This window comes from Podarcis melisellensis (assembly GCF_964234715.1).
Source record: "Podarcis melisellensis genome assembly, chromosome: 9".
In the NCBI taxonomy this organism is placed as follows: domain Eukaryota; kingdom Metazoa; phylum Chordata; class Lepidosauria; order Squamata; family Lacertidae; genus Podarcis; species Podarcis melisellensis.
Genome location: NC_138541.1, coordinates 40,667,456 through 40,686,388, shown reverse-complemented (window position 1 = coordinate 40,686,388; position 18,933 = coordinate 40,667,456). Strand labels below are relative to the sequence as shown.

The following is an 18,933-nucleotide window of genomic DNA, read 5'->3' as shown; positions in this document are numbered from 1 at the left end:
GGGTCTCAAAACAAAGCCTCCAGTAGCCAGTCTCCAGTATCAACTAGAGGCCTGTGAGAAACCCTAGAAACAGGATCTGAGCACAAGAGCACTTCACCCATTTGTGATTCCCAACAACTGGTATTCGGAGGCATACTGCCTTGTCCTCCATGGATTTTTCAAATCGTCTTTTAAAAACATCCATGTCTGTGGCCATCACTATCACCTGTGGAAGCAAATTTGATAGTGAAAAATTACTTTTCAAAGTACATTCAAAATTACATTCAGTTTCAAAGGACATTCCTGAGAGGGGAAGAAAATATATCCATTTTCTCCAACACCATGTATAATTTTATACACCTTTAATAACCCTCCCTGAACTCACATTTTTTCTAAACTAAAAAGCCTGAAATGCACTCTGTCCTCATAGGGGAGTTGTTCCACCCTTGCTTTTTTTTTGCAGCTGTCACACACTGTGCTGACATCTAAGTACACAATGTCAACAGGATCACCTCTTGTCTATATGCTTGTTGACGCTCTCAAATAACTCTAATCGGTTAGGGAGACAGGACTTTCCTTTGCAAAAGCCATGTCGGTTCTGCTTCCATCAGACTGGGTCTGCTATATGCATGGCTATTTTATCTTACTTTTATCTTACTTTTAACTATTTTATCTTACTTTTATCTTACTTTTAACAATACTTTTCACTGGTTCTTCCAGTACAAACATTAAGCTAACTAGCCTGTATTTTTAATGATTCCCCCTGGTGTTACCATTGGCCATTTTCCAGTCCTCAGGTATGGGGACTGACCTAAGGGACAAAGTTACAGATTTTTGTTAGAAGACCAGAAATTTCACATTTGAGTTGTTTCAGAACTCTTGGGTAGATGCTATTCAGAAACGTCAATTTGTCAGTTTTTATTTTGTCAATAAGGCCTAGGACTTTGCCTCTTGTCACAGTTCCTTAGACTCCCTTCATGCAAAAGTTAGTTCAGGCATAGGTATGGTATCTTTTGTATATCTTTCACTGTGAAGACAGATGCAAATCATTAATTCTGCTTCTCTACAACCTTATAATTATCCTTGAGCACACCTTTGAATCTCTTGTCATAGGTAAAAAGGTAAAGGTATCCCTGCCCGTACGGGCCAGTCGTGTCCGACTCTAGGGTTGTGCGCCCATCTCACTTAAGAGGCCGGGGGCCAGCACTGTCCAGAGACACTTCTGGGTCACGTGGCCAGCGTGACGAAGCTGCTCCGGCGAGCCAGCACCAGTGCAGCACACGGAAATGCCGTTTACCTTCCCGCTATAAAGCAGTACCTATTTATCTACTTGCACTTAGGGGTGCTTTCGAACTGCTAGGTGGGCAGGAGCTGGGACCAAAGACGGGAGCTCACCCCGCCGCGGGGATTCAAACCACCGACCATACGATCGGCAAGTCCTAGGCACTGAGGTTTTACCCACAGCGCCACCTCCCTAGCTGCTCTCCTGCTACTAGTGTATTTAAAACATGTTTTATTGATCTTTACAATTTACTTTATGTCAGCTTGTTTATGTTGTTGGTCTTTATGTGCTCCTCAAATTCCTTTTTAGCATCCCTCATTGTCTGCTTAAATTTCTTTTGCCAAAGTTTGTGTCCTCTTTGTTCTCCTCATTTGAACAAAGAGGACACATTTTCTAAAGGATGCCTTCTTGCCTCTAACAGCTTCTCTAACTGTGCTCATAACTATATAGGCATCCTCTTGGCCCCGGTAGTACCTTTCTGATCTGCAGTATACATTCCAGAATGTGGTTTTAGAAGAATTGAGAGAATGTGTTGCATGACATTACCAACACACATTATATGAACTTTGAAAATTATGAGGCTTGTTAGGGCTATGCTGTGATTAAGAGCTATGCTGTGATTTTGGGGGATTTTTTAAAAAACCTTTTATACACAAAAAGTTTCCAAATAGCTGTTTCTGGGGGTGGGAAATGATCAGGTGAGATTCCAGCTGGTATTTTTAGATACACTGTTATATACAAAAGCTCATAATGCCAGTAGAGCTTTAGCTTTGTGCGATGTAGCATATAATTTATATAATTTACTTTGATTTGCACTTTGTAGTGTAACCTTCTCAATCGCTAGTAGACTGTCATAGACCTTGCTCAGCTGGAGACACATTGTAGCTGCATAAATCAACAAGCTTGGAGTCAGTATGTCCCAGTCTAGTTAGGGTGATGTGTGTGCAGAAGTGAGCTTTTGTGTGTGCATCTCTCTTTGTACGGAGAATTATGTACACAATCAAATGCATCCAGGGCTGCTCTTAAAAGGCTCCATATCTTACAATGGCAGTAGAAGCAGTTACCTGACTTGGAGTGCTGCCTCTGCCCAACTCCATCACCAGGCAAGTCACCTAGCACCCCTGTTTGTAGGTTCACCAGAAGACATTTCTTAAACTTGGAGCTGTTCCTGTGTAGGTTTGTTTAGTGTAGAGGATCATGCAAGTGAGACTCCACTTGCATTTCAAAGTGATGCTAACCAGACAGATCTGTCACCTCACCTGCCCTTTCTCACTAGGCCTACATCCAAATGGTGACCACCTTCTTTCTTTGTAAGCTAAGCCTTCCGTAATAACTTTTGGCCACTTTGTTTGCAACAACACAGTGTTATGAAAGAACTTATTTGGACATCTAATGTTTAGATCATTTATTGTAGAGGAACTCAGACTTGCGGGAAATGTGGAAACATTGATGTTACGTAGCAGCCAAATTCAATTTTATGATGTGATCTAACGAATCTAATCAAAGTCTTTTCAACACATACTCTCTCTAGTGAAACGAGAAAATTTCCAGAGCAAAGCAGCACAGTTTATGGAAGCACCACCTCTGCTGCCACCAGCACTTTCTCTAGTGCTGATGCACTAAACATATATGATTTTTACATTAGCCCGGAATGTTTTCTCTAATATAAAAAGGTGAGATTGAACACCAGTTGTAGGTTAGGGCTTTGACTAGGAGCCAATATGTCACAGAGGCTGACATGAAACCCTGACAAGGAATGAATGTGCCTTAAAGACTTTGACCAAATCAGTATCTTTCAGCCTGACACCCCTCACAGTATTAATTGAGCACAAAGAAATGAGTCATGCAGTAATCTAAATTATTGAGACATGGTATACTAACAGTCATACAGAGAAAAGAGATAGTAATAAAGAAGTTGGACCTCTGCAGTGCAGAGTGCTCCCTTTTCAGGATTCCAGCCACTCTGTTCCATCCCCAATCCCTCCCATCACAATCAATTAATCTCCCATCCCCATAGACCATGTTTGGTCCACATTGGGCTACTTTTAGGGGTGATCTGGAGGGACACAGGTTCCCCTTCCCTATTAGAGGTGTCTTTCAGAAACTGACACAAATAAGGAGTGACACCATTAGTAATTGGGTAAATGGTGTCTTTTCTACTTTGCCCATGAAATGTAGTAAGGGGAGGACAGAGCAAGGAGGGAACGGTCCTCACCTTCCTGGAATGGTGCCCAACTGTCAGAAAACATTTGCTTAAAGAGTAAGAAATGTGGGTGGTCTGCTCTTAAATAGGCAATGGAATTCACATTCATTTTATAGTGTTATGAATATAACAGACTTCTAACTGTTCCCCCAGTTCTGTACCTAAAAAAGGGAAAGTAAAATAAAAATATGAAATTATTGGTGTTGTAATAATCTCAAGGAAGTATTCGTGTCTCTAGCAGATTCAACAGTTCAGGACAATGGATAGAACTGAGTGATAAATGCACCTCCAGACATACTAGATATATGTCAAGGGGCATGTAAGTTGAGCAGTTAATGTGCATAATGACTGCCCATTGTGCACATTCTTCAGACCTCATGGAGAATGCGCACATAATCTATCCATGTAGTTACTGGTTATATATGAACATTTGCCAACATCATTTGCAGAACAAATTATACAAAATTCTTTCATATATTGCTGCTTTCTTTTTGGAGAGTATTCTTATTGCATAAGTGAAGGGAAATTATGCACAGATTATGTTGAAGTATTCACATTTCTCAGTTTCATTGAGATGATGTATATTTCTCAGAGAATGTACAAAACATTACTGATATATGGACAGAATTCAATGCTTCCTAAACACTAACTGGAGAATTTGCATATTGCCCAGAGAGTATACAAAATACAATCAAGATATGCACATTTGCAAAGCCCAATGGAGATTACACATAATAGCCAGAGAATGTACAAAATTCAGCCAATAAATTCACACTTCTCTAGGGCTGTCGGGGTTATACATAATTATCAGAGAATGTGCAAAAATGAGTCAATATATGCTCAAGGCCTGTTGGGGATTTTGTATATTGACTGGGAAATGTGAACACGTTCCTCTTCATGGATGGACGATGTGCACATCTTTCATAAGGCCTGGTAAATGTGCACTATGGCCTGTCATAATGGGCTTTAACTGCTCAACTAACTCCCCCTTTGGCATATATATTAAAAAGTTCCTGCTTTACATTTGTTTTTAAACTTGAACACTGGCACATTTTGAGTTAGCAAAATGGGAAATGTTGGCACTCTCCTGCAATCCTTTGGGAAAGCAGCCAGTTCAAACTTCCTGGAAGTGAGTTTTTCTCTCTTTCTTTTTTCCAAGTGGCTTAACATCTTGGACTAAAGACAGAATATGGCATTATGAACAAAGATGATACTTGTGTTTGAGGGAGGGGGGTGCTAAAACACTACAGATTGTGAAAGATTTGGCACCGCTAAGCATTGAAATGTTTAGCAATGGTTGCATCAAGATACAATCTCTCTTCCAGAATATTTTCATCACTGAGATGTTTTCTGGGCCAAAGGATAAAGACCTAGATAGGAAAAGTGTTTTCAAATATTGTAGTCAAACATTTATCTTTATAGACTTTTTGGAACAAAGTGCAATTTAACAGATTGCACCGATCGGACTAACTGAAAGTGCAAATATGTCCTTGTAACTTCAAATGTCCATTTAGTATCTATTTTGCACAATGGGCCTTTTTGTAATTTCCAGTAAGGTATGTGCAGTTGTAAAAAGGGCTGTGCATGCCTGTTAAGAGCTGCTTTTTTTCTTTCAACAGATAAGGATCAGGTTAGCATTAGTAATGCCTGCAATCAGATAAAATTTCACTTCAAAACTTGAGCCTGACTGATCTACAAGCATTAATTACACATAAAAGTTAATGCTAAGCAGGGTCAATATAGTGAACGGAAGGGGCATAATTACTTCCCTTGCCTTCCCAGCATCTGCCTTGCATGCAGGATGGGCTGGGAGAAGGTTTCAATCTTCTGGCTCCTTCAGAAAATTAAAATGTACCAGCTAAAGATAGCAGAGGAAAGGGGCTACTATAGCACAGAGCTAGAGTAGTGTACTCCCCTTCTATCAGGACTTGGAACCTGCATTATATACATGAAAGTGGAAGAGTCAAATGTAAAGATAGCACTAATTACAATTATTTCACCTGTAAACACTCCCGATTCTATCACCCGTGCAAAGTCTAAGCATGTGAATTATAGCTGTTAAAAAATTGTGCCAGCCTAGGTTTGAAGGCACCAAATGGTTGACGGCGCAATATTGTTAAATTGTCATCTCAGTTCACTTCGTTCTTTCATGAGTGCTGACAAGATGAATCCCACTGCAGCTGTGCCTAGAACAGCGTTAGGACTAAGTTGCTTCTGCTGAATCTTGGAGGGCAGCCAGCTGGCAAGGGAGCTAATGAAGAAATGGGGCTTTGTAGGGAGCGGGGGGGGGGGGGAGAAGGCCTCTTTGCACACATGCACCCTGCTCCACGGCCTGTCAAGTGTGGGTGCTTGGCTCAAGGCTGATTTTGTCAAAAAGACAACTGGAGGAAGGACTAAGCATAAGGCAGATGATACCATATTGCTGTTTTTAAAATCAGTGGTAGCCGTACATTTCCAGGATTTGTGCATTGTATTTTATTTATACAGTGGTACCTCGGGTTAAGTACTTAATTCGTTCCAGAGGTCCGTTCTTAACCTGCAACTGTTCTTAACCTGAAGCACCACTTTAGCTACTGGGGCCTCCTGCTGCCGCTGTGCCGCTGGAGCACGATTTCTGTTCTAATCTTGAAGCAAAGTTCTTAACCCGAGGTACTATTTCTGGGTTAGCAGAGTCTGTAACCTAAAGCGTATGTAACCCGAGGTACCACTGTATAAAAATTATATTCCCACCTTTGAATAAAAGAGAAAGCAAAATGCCTGTGTTTATCAGACCCAACTTCTCCTTTAGCCCAAGCCAGCAGCAAGAGAGTCAGTTTTCATGTTGTAATGTACAACACCCTCTTTCTTCTTTTCTCATTCCCTGTTTAATGTGTGGCACAATATGACCTAACTGCAAATGTTCCATAAACTTCAGCAGTTCTACTTACCCTCTCTGGTTTTCTGCCCTTCTCTTTTTCATGGGGAAATATGCAACATACAATGTGCAGGGTATGCTAAAGTTTTAAGTTGAATATACATAAACTGTAATGTTTGTATGCATTGACATTAAAACTCCCCCCCCCCTTCTGCATTTGCAAGGCAGATAAATTAATATTAAGCAGAGGTTCCACTCTAGGTGAAAGCAGAAGGCTGGTGTTTTTCACAGCAGGAGGGGAAACTTGAGCAGTCAGTGATGGCTAGCAGTAGCAGTGGCAGGTGAAGCTAAGCTCGGCAGTGATGAAGAAGCTTAGGATGTCTCTCTTGGATCAGAGAGAGGAAAGTTTACTGAACTGCACAAGGGACTGACTGAACAGCATTGCCTGCTACTTGAGTGTAATGTGTTACTTTGTATTTTGTTCCTGAAACACGTATCTTTTGTAACTAGTATTTAAGACTGTTCTGCAGTAAAGCTTTGAAACTCATTCTTGGGTTGGAAGCTCATTTATTTCTACACAGGGTCCAGATCAGAGATTCCATTGAAAAATTCTAATAGGCTGTGTATCAGCTATGTGTGGTGTCTTAGTATCAAGGCAAATTCAAAGGGGATTTGGAGATGGAACATGATGTCAATAAACCTGCTTCTCAAAACTACAGAGTGCTATTGCTCACTTTTCTGTACTGATACAGGTCTGTTTCCTCCTATATAATATCTCCATGTTTCTCTAGATCCATGGGTTTTGCAAGAAATGAGACTGTCAAAAATATTGTCTATGGAGTACTGAGGAGCTCTGGATTGTTGTTGTTAAAGTGCAGCTTTGTTTTTAAAGATAAACACCTAATTAAGTTTAAAAAACAACCCTATGTTGCTCTGCTTTAACAGCAACAAAAAACACCTAAAGCTATTCAGGTAGTGTTCTAAACACCCTCACATTATAAGGGTTATCAGGGTCCTATGATGGGTATGGTCGGCTAATTGGTATCAAAGAAGGATAGGACTTTTTTATGTATGCTACAACAGCAGCAAGAATACTTATTGCAAAGTATTGGAAGACAGAAGAACTACCCACTGTGGAAGAATGGCAGATGAAAGTTATAGACTATATGGGACTAGCAGAGATGACTGGCAGAATCCGAGAACAGGGGAAAGAGACTGCGGAAGAAGACTGGAAGAAATTTAAAGATTATCTTAAGAAATATTGCAAAATTATTGAATGCTAAGATGATGCTGATTCTGAAATTAAGGTGTTGCTAGCTGTAATCATTATGTAATATGGAAAGAATTGTTAAGAAGGTTAATCTAAACTAAGGGAAGGATTTGTTGAAGACAAACTAATTAGAGAATGGAATGCAGTAAGGAGAGGTATGAGGAGGTCGGGAAAGTTATTTTCACGAATATAAGGGAATGAAATTATACATGTGATTTTTGTTTGTTTTTATTTTTGATTTTCTTTTTTCTTTTTTATACTTTTTGTGTCTTTTTTGTGTGTGATTTTTGTGTTTTATAATACTTGTGAAAATGTTAATAAATATATTATTAAAAAAATATATATCAGGGTCCTATGATGGCCTGTCAGGAAGCCTACTGGAGAACATAAACAACCATCAGAAAGAGAGGGTAGTGTGAAGCTGCAAAGTTTTAAATAGGACAAGCAAAAATACACACCGATCAGCCGCCTCAGTTTAATGTAAGAAAAATCCCAGCCTCTCGCTTAGCATAAAGGATCATGGAGGAAAAGGAATCCCTTTTATTCCCTCCCAAAAAGTTCCATGTACTTACTTGTCTGCAATTTGGCAGGCCTAATATACTTCAGAGGATCTCTTATTCTAATAATAATAATAATAATAATAATAATAATAATAATAATAATAATAATACTTACATGCAGTCCATCTGAAGTGGGTTGCCCCAGCCACTCTGGGCAGCTTCCAGCAACTCTCTCTACATACAGAGAATAGGCTATGCAATTGAGTTCTCTTGCGTCCCAATCTGATCAGATCAGCACTTATAACTGGCACATCCAGGAGGCTGAGGAAGAGAATTCACCATCATTGCCCTTTGCAACACTTCCCTTTTGCTGCTGGCAGCTTCCTCTGAAGGTGAGGAAGCCAGCTGAAAATCAGCTTTTTTGATGAGAAGTATCCTATTCCTGGGACACAGGTGGCACTGTGGGTTAAACCACAGAGTCTAGGACTTGCCAATCAGAAGGTCGGCGGTTCAAATCCCTGCAACAGGGTTAGCTCCCATTGTTCGGTCCCAGCTCCTGCCAACCTAGCAGTTTGAAAGCACAAAGTGCAAGTAGATAAATAGGCACCGCTCTGGCGGGAAGGTAAACGGCGTTTCCGTGTGCTGCTCTGGTTCGCCAGAAACAGCTTAGTCATGCTGGCCACATGACCCGGAAGCTGTCTACGGACAAACACTGGCTCCCTCAGCCAATAAAGCAAGATGAGCGCCACAACCCAAAGTCGGTCATGACTGGACCTAATGGTCAGGGGTTCCTTTACCTTTTTATCCTATTCCTGTCTGAACTGCATCAACCACACCAATACTTACTCTGTTTGTTTGTTTTTTGCAGGAGGGGAGGGGTGTTGGCCTGAGTCAAGATGCTCTCAGTGAGCCCCTTCCCTGACTTGGCACACCTCCTCTTCACTGCTGCCCAGGCCCTCTCACAATGTCCAGAGAAACCTGGGCCACTTTCAGCTCTTCACACCTCTACCCATAATAAAATAAAAAACAAAAAACAGAGCATGTATTTATGGGGGGATAAGGCACTAACAAAAGAGAGTGTGACATATTTTGTACACACATACACACACACACAATTTAAGTCTCTCTCTCTCTCTCTCTCTCTCACACACACACACACACACACACACACAAACGGGCTTTTCTAACTGAGGCAGTGTCAAGTTTTGGTCTAATGTGCAAAGAAACAATTTGTGGAAGTCATCAAATGCCAAAAAATTAGTAAGTGTTCCCTTTGAGCTTGAGGCTTGAGCTTGAGGCTTATTCCTGCCCTCCCCCAGTCAACTCTACTGGACCTGCTGCTGCCAATGTTGCCTATTCCTTTGCCCTCCCCCTTGGGCAGATCACGAGAGCAAAGAAAGAGGAATAGTGAGGCCAAAGGGGCTTGGCAGGTCCCCAACAGTACCAACCCTTGACGATTGCCCTGAAACCACCTTTGGAAGCTTGAGACTCCTAAATCTTTTTATCCAGCAGTGATCTTTATATGTGCAAGTATTTTGTTCTGTTATTGGAACACACTGTCCTCTCTCCTTCTCTCTCTCCCCCCATGAATCCCCTCTCTTAATTTTTACAAATCTCCAGAACATGATCCTGTTTTGCACAAAGTGTAAACGGCACAGTTGATCTAAGGCAACACATTTCCTGGAGAAGCCTTAACTGCACATTTCCAGGTAGCAACATCACCAGAGAGACTCAGAGTGCTAATTTGCTGGGCAGGCAATTAAATGAGAGGAAATTAACACTTAAAAGTGTGAATGATAGCAATGTGTATTACTGAAGGGAAGAGAGGTGTAGTCAGTAGCCCAGAGACAACAGCTCCTTGTCTTCAGGGCTGCCTGCTCATACACTTGAGTTTGGGACTGAATAAAATGAAGTGCTTTTCATTTCCATTTTATAGACAGCTAGATCCATGACTCACTTATGGCCAAATACTTGGATTTAAGTTGAGCTTGAAGCCAATGGAACAAAAATGGGTTCATATTCTAGTATTCAAGCTTAACAATGTTGTGGATCAAGCTATAAATTTGTAGATGTGAAACCTGTCAGTACTGATTGTGTTCAAATCTCCATATGTCTCAAAAGGGTTTATTTTACCGTTTTCCAGCAGCTACCCAGGAGGTGAAAACTCTAATCCCCTTGAAATATAACACCATTTCAGGCCAAGAAATTCATATCATTGTAGTGCTTATGTGCTTATTTAATGGATGGGAATGTCAAAGTCTTATTTTACAGCCCTGGGCCCCCCCTCAAAAATCCATTTGAGTTTTCTCTGCCTTTTGTACATCACCAAGGGTAACGCTAATATGTTTGGTTGTTTTCAGATATAAGAATTTACAGGCTCTAAAGTACAATGGAGGTTTTTTTTTTTTTTTTGCAATGCCACCAAACAAATGGATGGATTAATTTACAGTGGAATAAAATGAATCTTGGTGGTTACTAAGCAGGAAAAGTGGTATTCCAACTCTCCCCACAAAGCAACATGCCATAGTTTATACAGTGGCTGGTGTTCTGTTCATGCCAATTTAAGCATTAGAAAAAGCAATACATTACTATCTAGCTGGAATTAGTATTCAGTAAAAAGAGTGTGTCTGTCCAAAGAAGTTAAATAAATTGTAAAATAGTTTAGGTGATCGCTTCTGCTTGACCAGTTACATTTAAAGAGTTAGTTTAATGAGTTTTGAGTTTCATAGAACTCTGTCCACCAGCTCCTGAGTAAACATTAACATTCTTAGAGGAAGGACCCTTAATTGATGCATCTCCCCGCCCCCCTTTTTCTATGGCCATGATCAAAACAACCACTAAATGCCTAAATTAATTTTTTTGCAGATGTCCACATGTAGCAGTGCTGTTGCCAAAATAATACAGTGGAACTTTGGTTTTCGAGCATCTCGGAAGCAAAACATTTCGGAACCTGAACACTGAAAACCTGGAAGTAATTGCTTCCGTTTTTGAACGCGCCTCAGAAGTCGAACGGCTTCCGCCGTGTGCTTTTCCATTTTCTCAATGAAAATTGCCAACAGCCCTTTGTGCCTTGATTGTCGGACGTTTCAGAAGTCGAACGGTCTTCCAGAATGGATTACATTTGACAACCAAAGTTCCACTGTAGATGCTGTTCACACTGGTGTCCAAATCCCCACTCAAGTTTCTCTTCTTCACAATGAGTGGGGACAGGGAGTGTGTAGGAAAAATACCTTCTGGGAATTAGGTATTGGTTTAGATGTCCCAGATCAATATGCCACCCATGCCCTCATGGGACTTCATTGCCTTTCTGTTTTTCTTTTCTTTTTTAAAAATGTATGAACCAGGGGCAAAATGTCTAAACTTCCCATTGACACCATTGTGCAGATTGAGCACTTTTGCTTCAGCGTGAATGCTGTATGTTTATAAATGAGGCAACCAAAAAGAGTACTGTTGCAGTCATGCTCTTTGGGTACATCCACACCACAGACTTAAACTGGTTCAATCGCCATCTCTCTTCCCAGGGAAATCTAGGAATTGTACCTCAGTGAGAGAGATAGGAGTCTCCTAACAATTCCTAGCAAACCATAGCAAACTACAGTTTCCAGGATTCTTCAAGGGGAAACCATGACTACTAAAGTAGCATACAATTGATATAAGATATACAGTTATACCTTGGATCCCAAATGCCTTGGTACTTGGACATTTTGGCTCCCGAACACTGTAAACCCAGAAGTGACTATTCTGGTTTGTTAATGTTCTTTGAAAACCAAACATCTGACAGGGCTTCTGCAGCTTCCGGTTGGCTGCAGGAGCTTCCTGCAGCCAATCAGAAACCACACTTTGGTTTCAGAAAATTTTGGAAGTTGAACAGACTTCCAGAACAGATTCCATTCGACTTCCAAGGTATAACTGTAGTGTGGATGAGGCCTTAGATTTAATTAGTGGTATGCAGACAGTTTGCACAAATCATGACCCGAAGCTGGGTGTCTTGGAATAGTCAATACAGGAGGGAAAACAGAGTGGATTTCAAGGGAGAAGTCAAATCAGGAAAGCCACAAAGCAACAAATTTGGATCTGAACCAATCATGAGTTTTACTTCCTTTACTTCCCTCTGTATTGCAACCAGACTGAATTAAGGAGTTTTTATGGACTATTATATTGTGGAGATCCCTGATATCATGTATAGTAAGTTGGAGTGCTGAAGAAAAAAATGGTATGTGACTTTTATTCCCAGTGTAGAATCCGGATTATGTGTGTGGAAGCTTTGAGTTCCTTAACACAACAATCCCAGCTGGATTGGATGAAAGGCCCATCTAGTCCAGCCTCCTGCTTCTCAAAGTGGTCAACAAGATGTCTCAAGGAAGCCCACAAGCAGGATATGAGGTCAATACTATCACCACTATTTCCCCCCTTTTTAAAAAATGGTACTCAAAAGTAGATTGTCTATGATGATAGATGCCCCATACAGCCACCATGCAGACAAGCTACCTGCCTTGTAGAAGGATTCAGTTTGCTACCATTTTCTCTTCTATCCAAGTTTAGTAAAAATAATAATAAAAAAAGATTGGGGGAAAGACGCAAAATTCACCTGACTTTACTCCATAAGACAGCTTTATTTGGTAATGTAATTGAATGTAAAATATTCTAAGTGCCAATTTTTTAATATCTGTACTTCCATTCTTGCAATTTTATGGTAAGCCTGTTAAAAAGGTGACCTTTGAAGTTATTAGCAGAACAAATTAAGAAGTAACATATTGATAGCTTCATCGTGGATATTGATTTGCACTCAGACATTCTTGCTTTATTGGTATGGTCCCCATGGGTGTTTCATCTGTATGATAAGTGAATAATTAAATGCTCTGCAGTTAGGAATGTTGTGTTCTGAAGTTGCTTACTTATTCTAGGAACCTAGTGCTAACAGTACATTCTGCAATTGTGTTTCTGGGTTTTCCCAGTACATATTGCTGGCTTGCTGCTAGAAGCAGAGAGAGCTCTTGGCAATCCCCTTGTGGTGGCTTTTGGAAGAAGCGAAGATGTTACCAATTTGTTCACAAGATTTGCTGGGGGCCAGTTCCTGTCCTCAGTATTTTTATCCCTCCTCAATGCTGTGTAATATAAATTGGAGGGAGGGGGAGTTCTAACACACAACCAAGAATAGGAAGAAAGCCCCGCTACATAAGCCTGAACATTGCCTCTAAAAACATTCTCTGGATTTCTGTATATACAACCAATATTTTGGGAGTTTTTCCTTTAAAAAAAAAATCATGCAGGAGTAATTAGTTATTTTCAGTGTATATTTGCAAAAGATCAACAGCTTAATAAAAAGAACAATGAATGTAGTTCCCCCCAAAGAAAGAAGCTACTCAAGAATGAAATGTATGGATGCAACATTTAACAGCTTTCTCTCACAATAAATGAAGATTGAATTTGAAGAATGGAGAGTGGATTTATAGCCTACATTTGGGCTGTGAAATGAGAATTCTTTTTATTGTTGTACCAGAATACTGCTGGCATTTCAATTACATAGATGGGAATTCATGGATGGGGAAAACTTTGGTCATATGCCTGTCTTGGTATCAACTTTAGACATAGAGCCACAAGTGCACAAATGACTGTTGTATCTGCCCAACAGTAGGGCCATAAAGTCATGCAAAATTTTGCCCAAACAAAGGATATCAGGCCTCCAAATATATACCCTATGTCTGGGACAGCTTTTTTTCCGAAGGAACCAATAAATATGTACAGTACATAACTTAGTATGTGAGAATTGGTTTTTCTATTGAAATCAATGATGGGTCCTGCATAGGCACTGAATACATCCAGGCATCTGAGTGCATTTGGATCTGCATGACTGATGACAGCTGTTGTTATTATTATTAGTATCCTACAGCAACAACCATGATCAAGCAGTATTAAACAATACAACTGGAGTATTAATTGACAATCAGTAGTTCAAGGTGTAAAGATGAAGGATTCCTGCTTCTCTGGTTGCCGCCAAAGATCTACTTCCCCTTCTGAGGTTCATTAAGAAACATTAAGATAGATGTCAAGCCTGTTCTCTGTAGCCACAGCAGGTGCTGTGATTCTCCAGCAGTTTGAATTCACCCTCAGAGGATTGTTGACTGTTATCTGTGATATTTTGAAGAAAGTACGTCTTTGGTACCTAAACAGCAACTCATTTTTTTCCTCATGTAAAGATTCGAAACAACTACTGTCTTTACTTCCTTAAATTTAATGCAGGGTCAAGCTGATGCCATGTCAAGCACATTTTTGAAAAAGCAAACTTAACCCTGAGCACTTAATCTTTTGACAAAAAGCAGCCACTTGGGCTGTGCTTCTGGATCTAGACTGCAGCAAATGGGATGCTAACTCTCATAGGAGCCAACTCCTAGGGGCTGAGGCCCCTAATAAAATATTTGAGGGGTTGCCCCCCCAAGTTGATGGGCAGAATCTTTCTATTGAAGAATGGTCTATTATGGACCTCCATCTATTCCAATGTAAGCCAAAGGGCAAGGGATTCTAAATATGTGCATAATTTTGGGAAGGCTGGAAACCATTTAGGGAACTCTTCACTAAGATTAGTCAGTAGCAACTGCTGAGTTACTTAAATAAACTAAGTCTAAAGCCTACAATCCTGAACTCTCTTACTAGGGAGTAGGCCTGACTGAACACAGTGAGACATCCTTTTGAGTAAACCTGCAAAAGTTTTGTGCTGAATTATGAAAATAATCCCTAAACAGAAAATGGTAGGAAGCCAAAAAGCCACCACCTTTGTGAAATTGGAGGAAGAAAGGAAGGTTAGGCTGTTTATAAATCACTGTTTCTACAACAAAAAAATGTTCCAAAGTCACTGACAACAAGAATAAAATGCAGTAAAATAAATAAATAAACTTATTAAAAACATAGACTAAAAAAAGTAGGACAAAACTGATGCCATGTGGGTTTTCCTGGGGAGAGTATTCCGTTGATGCTGTAAAGATAATTGGCACCTGGACAATTGAATCCAGGTGAATTTGACTATGGGGTGCTGTGCCCATCTCTACTTTCAGGTCGAGGGAGCCAGCAGTTGTCCGCAGACAGCTTTTCTGGGTCATGTGGCCAGCATGACTAAACCGCTTCTGGTGCAACAGGACACTGTGATGGAGGCCAGAGCGCATGGAAACGCTGTTTAGACCACACTGCCACCCACATCCCATTTTTTGATGTTGTAGCAGCCAGTGAGGCAGAATGGTGTGGGATGGCCAATCCACTACTCCTGCCACTGTGCCTGGACCACAATAACCTTGCTGCTGCCTCATCCCTACCCCTCTCACTCTCGGATACCAACAACAACCTCCACATTGGGAAGCCAAGTAAGCAACACCACTTCACTCCACTGGCTGCTAGTACATAGATGGGGAGCTACTACACAAAAGCTCCATTTTATCATTACTACCTTCTCATCCTGGCAGACAGAGAGAGACCTCTGATGACCATCTCAGAGTCCAGGCATGTTCATATGAGGAAAGGTGGAAGGAAGAGAAACAAAAAGCAAGACCAAAAAAAAGTGGAATGTCAATGTCAGTCCCAGTGGGGACTCTTGGGGCTCAAAGGTACAAATAATTGCATGAAAATGTCTGATGCTGATGCCGGACCAGGTGCAAATAAACATCTGTATTCTGATCCTGGACAGATGGTAGCACATACTATTGTTGCATGTTTGAATTAAGCTTGGAAAAGGATTCTAAGCATCAAATCGACTAGAAGAGAAAGGGGGAGGGATTAAGAATGTCAAGCCAGGAATGTGGGTTGTGAAAAGATAAGGTGCTGGACAGAGTGGAAGAGAATGAGTTGTGGCTCAACTAGCTGTATGTTCCAATCCCATTTAGTTGTCTGCATACAAGGAAACAGTTGCTCACAGAATGTACATTAGTTGTATCTGGAATTTCAGATTGTGAGACATTCTGTGGCAAATGCTCCATTACATTTGAAGTATAAGATTACATCAGTTAGTTCACAGGCTACAAATAAAAAACATGCTAAGTGGAAGAATTATTGTCACTTGGCCAACACAGGGCCCTTAGGACGCCCTTCATGTTTTTCCAGAAGTTTCTTCATTGCCTCAGAACTCTAGTTCCAGCCATGGCTCACCATGTTGTGAAGACCACAATGGCAGAAGAGACAGTGACCAGAGACTGACAAATTACAGGCCAGCTGAGCCAGCACCATACTCTTATGTGGTGGTGCCCTGAGGCCAAGAAATCCCAGTTTTTGGTGTCAAAGCCCTTCCATCAGATGCTGCTGCAAATTCCAACACCAGCTGCGATGAAGGGAAGACTTGCCTGTCCCATCATTTGAGTGAGATTCAGCTGCTCAGTCCTCCTGCTTTGCCTTGGAGAACAACACTAAGGAATCCTGTCACTATAAGGACATTTCTTTAATATCATTTTTAGTGTGAGATTTTTTTGTAAGTCACTTTGAGAGGTTCTCATTGCAATGTACCCATGCACTTAATATTTGTAAGAGCGAGGGAACTGAAAAAAAGTGAGTTCTTTTATATCATAATTTTATTTCATTCTTTATGATCCTGGTGGCCAATGAACAAAAAGTGTGTGTCTGTGTAAGACACAAGGCGTCTTACACAGATAAAATAGAAGAAGGTGAAAACATAGAAGATGAATGAATTAAAATACAATTAAACACTAATAGAATTAAAATAGCATTAAAAATCCATTAAACATAGACAATAACAATAAAAACATCACAGCATTGGCCCTTCCCTCAAATACATTCAGTTTCCAAAAGCCTGTTGTAATAGAAAGGTCTTCAGCTGCTAGCAGAAGAATAAGAACAAGGGAGCCAGTCTAAATTCTCTAAGTAGTAAGTTCCAAAGTTTGGGGACAGCGACTGAGAAGGCCCTCTCCTGCATCCTCACTAAGCATGTCTGTGAGGATGGCAGGACTGAGAGGTTTCCTATTAAGATCTCATAGCATGGGCAGGTTTGTGTGAGGGAATACAGTCTTTCAGACCATCATCTATATCTATCTATATATCATTTCTTTTGCTGATTCCTAGCATAGAGTGAGGTAAATAGCCAAACATTGACATTAACAGACTTCTTTCTCCACTGGAAAGAATAAAAACCTGAAACAATTTGAGCCTCTATGTCATGACATTCACCCAATTGCTCAGTTCAGTAATTATGCAGAATGGAATTAACATTCCAAGTCAAGTTCCTGTCCATTAGGATATGCTTACTGTGTGTGAATGACTAAATCTGTATACAAAGTCCTCTTTCATTTTGAGAACTGTATAAGCAAACTTTCATGGATTCTTTTCTGAAAGAATTGACTGAGAATGATGGATAAATCCATTAGCAAACTGTGATGATGATAGCCTTACTTGGTCACATTACGAGATGTCAAACTACCATTTGCCAAGAGATGAATTGCTAAGTAAAGTGGTAGCCGCCAGTAGGTTTTTAAGCAGAGGGAATTCAAATTTTAACCAGCTTCACCCTTCCTTTTAACCTGTGAAACTTGACTGCAATAGTCAACAGTGCTTTAATTTGGCCAATGTTACTAAAGGTTAAGATGTGCATTAGCTCAGTGCAGCAATTTAGAATAAAAATTGCATGCTTGCTTGCTAGTCAGAATGAGAAATAGGAAATATTAAGTTTTAATGCAATTGCTATTGAAGCACCTGTGGAGGGCTCAAGCACAAACAAGGACATTCTGGAGAAATAGGCATGAAAAATTGTTGGGTTATTTATTTTGCTACGTACCATGAGGGTAGAGTTGAAGATCACAAGGGAGCCATCCTTCACTCTGTGGTGATTGAAGAGGCTGTACAATATTGTTAGGCTGACATCAATCTTGCACCATCAAAATTTCCTTACTCTGACTCAAATTCCCATGGCACCATGAGCATCTGTGGTGTGTGTGTGAATAATAAGAAGCCAGAATGGTCAGTTTCCCTGCTTTCATAAAAACAAAACCCTTCTCTCTTTTATAGTACCTGAGAGATGAGGCCAAATTCACTACACTTCTCATCTTTTGTGTGAGAAACTAGCCTGCTCCCCATTTCAATGTTTTACTTTCTCCCTCCCCAGTAGAAAAACTCATGCAGTTGCTCATACATGGTATATTTTAAATTTACAAGCTAGAAGTGGAAAATTGAGAAATTGGGAGAAACCAATATAGACAGATTCATTCCTCCCATCCCTACCATATGTCAGGACTGTTAGAATTTCTGCTCCATGATTGCAGTAATGGGATTGTTGTCTTTCACATGACGTGGTATGTTTTGACTCCACAAAGTGGGAAGTGACAGAGACAGGATGTTTGTGTTACTGTGTTCCGTGAAGTGGGACTATTTCCTTTGTTCTTTCTCTTTGCTGTCTGATGCTAGAGAGAGAGGGAGCCATGTTGCAGTGCTCCATGTGTGTTTATATGTAAATAAAGTAGATTAGCCAACATGCTCTGCAGATCCCTAAGTGTGCCGGTGTCTGTTGGCATTGGTCGCTGTGATGTTCGGACTGAAGAAAGCTTTCAAAGCTCCAGATTGACCAGGAGGGAGAGAACATTCCAGTTGGGCATGTGTCTCTACCAGGGTCCTACCTGAGTGTAGGACGAGCTCCTGACAACGACAAGGCCCTCTTGGTCACTGACAGTGGATTGAAGGAAGGTTCTCCCCCCCTCCCCCAGTGCTTCTCCTCTTCACTGAGCTTACTGGATGGCTCTCTCAATAAAGCTCTGGTAGGAAACCTTCTCAGCTTGCCACATCTCACACTTCAAGAGTGGCCGCCTCAGCCACTCCCCAGTATGGAAGGGCATCCCAGTCACCCAGGCAACCTGGCCAACAATC

General features: G+C 40.8%; 1 long non-coding RNA gene across 1 annotated transcript; it reads right to left on the bottom strand.

Annotated features, from left to right (window-relative positions):
* Positions 1–13,458: 13,458 nt before the first annotated feature.
* On the bottom strand, positions 13,459–18,907 carry LOC309378242. The gene is made up of 3 exons (XR_014171917.1): positions 18,799–18,907; positions 17,852–17,997; positions 13,459–14,217 (listed from the first exon to the last, which is right to left on the bottom strand). It is a non-coding gene; the product is annotated as an uncharacterized lncRNA (long non-coding RNA).
* Positions 18,908–18,933: the final 26 nt, after the last annotated feature.